The sequence below is a fragment of the Asparagus officinalis genome, chromosome 6, assembly GCF_001876935.1.
Source record: "Asparagus officinalis chromosome 6, Aspof.V1, whole genome shotgun sequence".
NCBI classification, from domain to species: domain Eukaryota; kingdom Viridiplantae; phylum Streptophyta; class Magnoliopsida; order Asparagales; family Asparagaceae; genus Asparagus; species Asparagus officinalis.
This window is the reverse complement of record NC_033799.1, coordinates 25,609,555-25,618,378: the sequence shown is the minus strand read 5'-3', so window position 1 is coordinate 25,618,378 and position 8,824 is coordinate 25,609,555.

The following is an 8,824-nucleotide window of genomic DNA, read 5'->3' as shown; positions in this document are numbered from 1 at the left end:
GTCGCATGGTGGGCCTGGGCCTAATCGGTGGATAAGACCAACCACCCATCTCATCAGTAATAATAAGAAGTTTTCTTCATTAGGTCTCGTACTTAAATACTAAGTGGATGGTCGAATATCTTGATGTTGTATTTTATTTTTATTTATTTACTGTACCATTTTTTACTAGGGTATACATTAAGGGCCTGTTCGTTTGCCTAAAAAAAAGAGGGAAATCAAAGAAATGGAAAACTATTAAAATGAAGAATTGTTTTTGGAGTGTTTGGTTGGCTAAAAAAGAAGGAAATCAAAGAAATGAAATTGAAATGATGTTAGTTGTCACCTTATTATTGGATGATGTTTGTGATTTTTTAAGAAAACTAGTTTTGGAGTGTTCGGTTGGCGAAAAAAAATAAGGAAATGAATTATAAGAAACCTATTTCCTGTAGTTTCTTGTTTTCTTTTGTTCGGTTCATTCTTAAAAATAAGAAATGAAATGAGATGAGATGAGTTGTCATTGTATTATTGGGTGATGTGAAGAAAGATTAAGAAAAGTGTTTTCATAACTTTTTGGGATGAAAATGAAGAAATGAAATGTTAATGAGATGAGGTGAATTGTTATAATATTTTATTGGATGATGTGAGTGATTTGAAATGATGAGAAGAGATGAGTTGAGTGATGTTTGGATGAAAATAATATTTTATTAGATGTGATGGATGAGTGGTTAGATAAAAATCATATTTTATTAGATGATGTGGATGAGTTGTTGGATGGAAATAATATTTTATTGGATGTTGTGGGTGAGTTTTAGGGATGGAAATGGAGGAAATGGTGAGTTTTGAGATTTTCACCATTTCTATTTCCATTTCTTGGTTTTTAGAAAACAAACGAACAAGCCCTAAAGCAAAACCAAAAAGTTTAAAAACTCACCAGAGGATGACACCTCATCTTCCTCCTTCTGTAAATTTTTTGATGTGTCTTATCATCTATTTCGTCCATTTAAATTGCTATTATATCTCAACTTTTAATTTAACTACACACTCACACAAGGTTTTATACACGTGCAATGCGTGTTGTTAAATATTATGGTTAGCTATTTTTGTTTATTTCCTTACTCAAATTTATTTCTCGCTTCCGCTTTGATAGTTTTTGCTCACTTATATCTCTAAACTTTAACATGTGATTGTTTATTTTCTCTGATATTCATTTAAATGAGCTACACCCAATTTAAATTTTCATGTTGATGATTGAATTGACATGAAACAAATGTAATCCAAAGCCAAATTGAATTATCATATTATTTGGACTTAAAATCAAACTTGACATGCGAAAGTATAGTTATTGTAAAAGTGAAAAATGCTTTAAAAATAGCGTTATAAAAAAAAGATGAATAATTAGAGCTAATAAGACAAGATGATCGGTTAAAAGAGAGCTAAAATGACACAAAAGAGAATATGGAGTTTTTTCTCAGTCCTTGATAGACTTTAAAAAAAGTCATCAGTAAAAATTAATACTAACTCTAATGCACTTTTATATGGTAACATCATCCATATAATGTTATAGCTGTTTTAGTGCTAAAAAGTAATCTCTAATCAATAGCAGACAAGTGTCCTACATTATGCATAATCGAGCTAGCTCTTCACTTCAAAATACTCGAAGGCCCAGCTAGAACGACTCGACATCCCAACATCTCGTGACGGTGACTCAAAAGGCGTGATACATTGACACATAGCTAGGTCGACTTCTTGATCAACCTACTTGACCGACCATTCAGCCAACATCTTGCGAAGGCGACTCAAAAGACGGTACTTCTCGACATTCCACCGTACGAGTGGAATGACGATGACTACCTCGAGCCTCGAGCCCCCTCCTACGCTCTAATAGCTGATCACCCCACAATAAATATCATTAAATGCATGATGAGCGCCATCATTTTTCTGCTCCCAATAGTTTTTATGACACATCAGACCACATCGGCATCGCACGTCCCCATTTACTTCACATTAAATACCGAAGTGACCTCTTCTCCACTCGTCGAACGACACCTGTAAAGTAGATGCTGACTTGGCCGCCAGCCCATACTCCGTCGAAAGTTACCATTCTACCCCTCTAGTACCACTATAAATATGATTACTATTTTTAGCATAAAGGTAGGATCTTCATTTCTACCCATAGTGCTTAAGAACTTCTACAGTTCATTTACTTCTCCACTCAAGCAAATTATTGACTTGATCGTCAGAGGAACAACCTGGGAGCCCAACCCCGCCCTCTTATAATTTTCTAGATGTGCAGGAAAGAACATCACACTTTAAAACCGGACATTCGGAGGGTTAGAGAACCTCTGTCAACTAGATAACTTCTCCCATTGGCTGTTTGATATCAGCCATTAACACAAAGCATATAAAAGTACTAAATAAAGTTCATGGAAATCCTTTCTAAATATTCCTAATTTACTTAGAAAAATAAACTATTCTGTAAAATATTTAGAAAATAGCGTCTTTCATTCCTTTTGTTTCATTTTTATTGAGCCGACAACAATCCTTCTCCACCTTTATATTTTTCAATAAATTAGACTATATTTAGATACAAAAAATGGAAAATAAACCTTAAATTGGAAGTTAAATTTATATATCTTAATAATAGAATATCAAACAACTACTCTTTTCTTTGCTAAGTTTTGAAATTTTAGTATTTTTTTGTGATTTTGAATTTTGAGGGCGTGTTTTGAAAATTCTAAAACTTTGAGATTATTTTTTGAAAATTTTAAACTTTAAGTTGGGTGCTTGTAATTTTCATGTTTCATGTATTCGTGGTAAGCTTTTAAATGTCAGGGTATTTCTTGCAACTATGAAATTTAGTGGTGTTTTTTACAATTATTAAAATGTTAAATTATTTTTTATAAAATTTAGATTTTACCAGTCTACTAATAATTTTTAGATTTGATATGTACTTTTTATAGGTTTTGAAAATTTAGGGATTTTTAAAATTTTTAACTTTTAAAGAATTTTTTTTATAATTTTTATAATATTAATGTTCTTTTTGCAAATTTTTAAATTTTTAGGTGCTTAATAGTAATCTCTTGAATTCATCTTTGTTGCTTACAAGTTTTAAAATTTTAGAATTTTAGAGTGCTTTTTTATTATTTGAACTTTTGTGGGTGCTACTACAAATTTTAAAACGTCGAAGGTGCCAGATTTAAATTCTTTAAAGGTTGTTGTGAATTTTCAGATTTCATATTTGTTATTTTAGTTTTAAAATATCAGGATGGTTTGTGTAATTTTAAACTTTTCAATGTATTTTGTGTAATTTTTAAAACTTTTTGGGTTATATTGTAATACTTTATATATTATAGCATGTTACTTCATATATTATAGCATGTTAGTTCTTTGCGTTACGAAATAATACTTTAGAGCTATTTCATGTATTTTATTAATCTTATTTTTTAAAATTATTGAGATATAGGTACTTCACATGGGATTAGGATGAAATATAATTATGATTAAGATAAATTATGAGTTAAATAAAATATTCAAAATAGTGAAGGGTAATATTATATATATATATATATATATTGTTATGGTAATTTACCATCTAAAGATAAAAATGTCGAAAGATTGACTGCATAGGTCTACAAAGCCATGGTCCAAACCAGCTCAAGAAATTCAGAAGCCCAGCCGAGGTCAAGTCTATTGACCAGTCAAGCAGACGAGCCCTCTCTCGACCGAGAGTCGTCATAACCGACTCGAAGCGTGGGACCAGTCTGTCCCCCGCAATTTAGATGACTCCCCGAGCAGACGTCTCGATGGTGCTCTTGTCCCAAAACTCACTCGTTTGTCGGTCGGCAAATCATAATGATGACTCACGGATCAACCCGTCTCGACTAAAGGGATAAGATCCAACCAAGTTCACTTCAAATGTCACTTGACGTTACAGCATTGACCAGTCCCTTCAAGATCTACGCTCTAACAAGGATTCCCTACATAAGCCGCTTATTCTACTCACAAATCGCATCCCAGAGATCGCCATGATGCTCTCATAGCCTCGAATAACTTCCCCTCTACTTACCGGCCGTCCTCTGGAGAAGGAAGAATGACCAAGTAGCTGGTCTATCCACTGTCACGCCTCACCTGTCAGGTCCAGGACACTGAGAATATGTTTCTCCCCTAACACTGATATCCACTGTCACGCCTCACCTGTCAGGTCCAGGACACTGAGAATATGTTTCTCCCCTAACACTGAATGACTTCCCTTCCAGTTGCCTGCCGATACCTGGAAAGTGAAAGATGACTCAGCAACCTGCCTGTTCACCTTTCAAACCGCCTCCTGTGTGTTAGACCCTAGAGGGGGGAGGGGGGGGGTTGATTAGGGTCTTAAGCTAATCTAATCCCTATTTTATGCCAAATAAAAGTGAATTGATTAATTTGTTCTTGCAAGAGATATATAAGATAGATATGAACAAGAATAAGCACAAGTAAAAAAATACGCTAAGCAAACACAAACACACGATATATTTACGAGGTCCGGTCCCCACGACCTACATCTCCACTCCTCACCTCGAGGAGATCTTCACTATCACAATCCAGTTTGGAAGCCGGAACTTCTACACACTCGGTTTACAAGTTTACTGAAAACTCTCACACAACAAATACTATGCAATCATACTTTACACACTAAGTGTAGGATTCTAGCCCGTGTCCTCCTCCTCAAGTCCTTGGATACAACCTCTCCCTAGGTTTGTCAACCGACGCCACTCCTATTGGATTCGACCCCGTCTCACGCCTCACACTTCTCTCGGTGTACAAGTGTATTACAAGTGATACTCACAATAAGGGTTTTAAATACAATGATTTGTTCTCGATAGTAAATGAGAACACAATGAAGCTCACTCTCACTAAATCACACACCATTACCCAATAATATATTATATGGAAATATTATAAGCTCAATACAGTGTGTGTGATAAAAGTGAAATGAAAATATGTAACTCAAATAATATAGCTAAGATATGAAAATAAAATAACAAGCTATATGAAAATGAGTTTAGGAAACTTCTCAATAAATAGGAAGAACTGTAGAATGATGAGGATAAGATCCTCAGTTGGAATTGAAAGCCACTTCTTGCTGTAGAAAACTTCTTTTGAAACATACCAACAAAACCAGCTTAAACACTTGCTAATCTTTTGATAAAACTCACTGTAAACAAAACTCTTAGATTATTTTGAAAGAGGAAGGCACCGGGGTATTTATACCCACTCAAGACATCAGCTAAAACCACATTAAAAAGACCAAAATACCCCTAGAGAATCAAATCAGAAAATAACCGTTGCAACACAACGGTCAATTCGGCGGTCGATCGTGAAAATCTGGCGGTTGACCGCGAAGAGCAAAAAGCAGGAGAATTATTCTGAAAAGCAGGCGGTCGACCGTGAAAGTCTCTGGATGTGCTACAGTCGACCGTCACGGTCAACGACGAGTCATTAAAAAGCAAATTTGGATTTTGAATTACAGGCGGTCGACCGTGGTGGTCGACCGCAAACTGACACAGAAGTTTTTACAGGTTTTAAACCTGTTTTGACTGACTTTGAAAATACAATAAAAATATTAAATCATTTCCAAAAATAGTAAAACTTTAGAAAAAGTTTCTAAATAATAAAATAAACATGTTTGAAAAAGAAATTTTGGAAATGCAATTTTCGTTTGTAAACTTGTGTATATATATCACTGTTTTTGAAAAGTGTACATAAGACCTGTTTTTCGTGAACACAAAAATTGAACTATGACTTGTAAACTTGTGTATATATATCTTGCATATATTATATATATATTATGAAGTATGAGAGAGATGTAAACATGAAATAAAAACTATTGTAACAAAGTTTGATAAAAAATCATTTGTATGATAGAAAAAGTCAAACTTGTGTTGTGTTTACATATTGAGCTTAAATATAGTCATACGATATATGTAAGTAAACTTCTCTTATACGAGGAGAAAGCGCACACATGAACTTGAATCTTTAACTCTTGATCGCCATGTGTTGAATTCCTGTAAAGAGGGAAACAAACCACAAAAACTAGAAACCAGATTAGCTATAAATTATTTGTCAAATCATCATCAAAACCATAGGACCAACAATCTCTGTCTTTTTGATGATGACAAACAATTTAGTAAAAGAGATGAAATTCATATGAATAAACCAAACATCAACATGAATAAACCAATAAACCAAACATCAACATGTAGTTTTTACATCAATATGAATAAACCAACATCAACATGAATAATCAATAAACATATAGTTTTTCTCCCCCTTTGACAACATCAAAAAGGGAAAAAATAGGAGCAACGCTTCTCCTGCATTCATGCACAGATGTTAAGCAAATGTATAGTCAATACTCCCCCTGTCAATTTGCATAAATGACATAACAACAAAAGAAAGAACATATATAGGAGCTTAAACATCCATAAACATTTTAACAAGCTATGAAGATCATTAACATATAAAATTAGAAGCCAAACCAAACTTTTAACAAAAAACATCCTTAACAGCATGTTTTCAAAATACATTGTTCAAAGGATATAAGAACCATAAAAAGTCAGTCATAAGCCATCATAACCACAAGAAACATAAATAGTTCCACAAGATCACACAGTATTCAGACATAAACCATAATAGTTATTACAACTTTAAAACAAAAGAGAAATATCTAGATTTTCTTCAAAACATAAATCCATAAAATCCAGCATCAATCACCACCATCATCAGATTCAGATGCAGAGCCAGATCCAGAACCAGAGCCAGAGGCAGATCCTTCTTCAGAACCCTCTTCAGATCTAGTGTCAGAGTCGGGAGAGGGATCCTGAATCCCAAGAGACTGACGCTGAAGACTTAGGAGAGTCCTAACATCCTTCTGAATGCTCGAGACCTGAGTCTCAAGACGATCCAGACGGTCAAAGACCTCAGAAGCAGAAATGGTAGAAGCTCTAGAACGAGATCGAGAGGATGATGGTTCAGTAGGAGCAGAAGATAAGGAATCTGAAAGTTGCATTCGATAGAGGGAACCCTATCGAAATACTCCTTGCTTAGATCAACTTTGGAAGGATAATAGTGATGAAGGAACCAAAGGGGAGGAACTTAAAATGCTTGCATGCCATATTTTTAAGAAAAACATTTGCCCAATTCACTTTTATCTTGGCAAAAATAGCATACACATCATTTACTTTGTCAGGAGCAAAGTGATCAAAGCTACCGGTTTTAGGAATGAGGTTTTGAGCAACAATTCATGCGATAATTTTGCCTGTGGGATTAAGTGACTTGTTGTTCATAGGATAAGAGCAACCGGGCTTAAACAGAAGATTGTTCACATTCTGATCAGTGTGTTCAATGGACATAAGCTCAACGTTACTTGACGGGATCTTTAGGATTCCCGCAAGCTCATCAGCAGAAAATGACATCTGAACATTTTTAACAAATATATGTATGGTTTGAAGACCATCAGCTGAAGAGGTGACAGATAAGTATGCATAAAACAGATAGACAAGAAATGGGTAATAAGGAACCTTGTGTTCCTCATCTAACAGATTATGCAACCCAACATCAGATAGAATCTCATGAATGTTATAAATGGCTAATTCCTTATATTTGATGTATCTACCTGATAAGATTTTCAACTTACAAAGATCCCTATACTTCTTAACTAGGGATTTGAAAAGTAGAAAATCCTCATAATTTGTGGCACTGGAAGAAAAACCAATATCTTGTTTTGATTTCTTTCTAGGAGGCATGATATCAAGATAAGATCAACAATAGGGTTTGACAGATAAATCTAAGCAGAAACCCTAGAATTTAGAGAATGAAATTCTAGAACAGTGAAAGAAATCAGGAGTGATGAGAAGAATTACCCAACTATTTCCCAACAGAAAACGATGAAGAAGATATCCGCGGTCGATCGAAGGAGAGCGACGGGCGACCGTGGGAGGAATCGACAGATTAGGGGAAATTTTTGAATGAAGGAAATAGAAAGGGTCGGATCATATGAGAAGAAGAATGAACAGCCTGGATCGACTCAAAAGTAAGATCAAAGGTGGTGGATCATTCGGGTTTAGAAAAGTTATCAAATAAAAACCAAGACCCGATAAAAAAATTCCCTCGCGGTCGACCGTGACAGTCACAGAGACTATTCTCTGAGGCAGAAACATTTACGCTCGATCGTGACGGTCGACCGCGAGAAAAATAACAGAAAAAGTTTGGTTAAACCTGGATTTTGAGGAAAATTTCATTTTGGACCTTAAAAAAATTTGTTTTATAAGATATATATATATATATATATACTATATATATATATAAGGCTTTTAGCTAGTAAACCATGAAAATATTTTATTTTACCTTAATAACAAAAAGATCAACATTTAAGCTCAAAACTAATTATTCAAAAACAAAACAAAGATGTGAAATAGAGCTCATTTTGGTACCCAAATCTTTTTGATACCAATAAAATTTGGGACATGACCCCCATCATGTAAATCCAAGGCCCTAGGGTTATGAACCCATTTAGGCGTATTTTGTGCACCGATACGGTCAAAACAAAAATCGTAAACATGACCTATACGATTACAATTTGTGCAATGTAAAGGTTTGAATGGCTTGTGTTGACTGAAATGATGTGCACGTGGTTCATTTACAAAAATTGGTTTTTCTTTGTAATTATTTTGCAAACGAGAATTTCTTTTCAAATCAAAACAAAACATGGCCAAATGACCAAAACGACCACAATATTCACATTTGTACACATGAGTATGTTTATGATTTACACTATGTGTGTGTACATGTGTATGTCAATATTCAC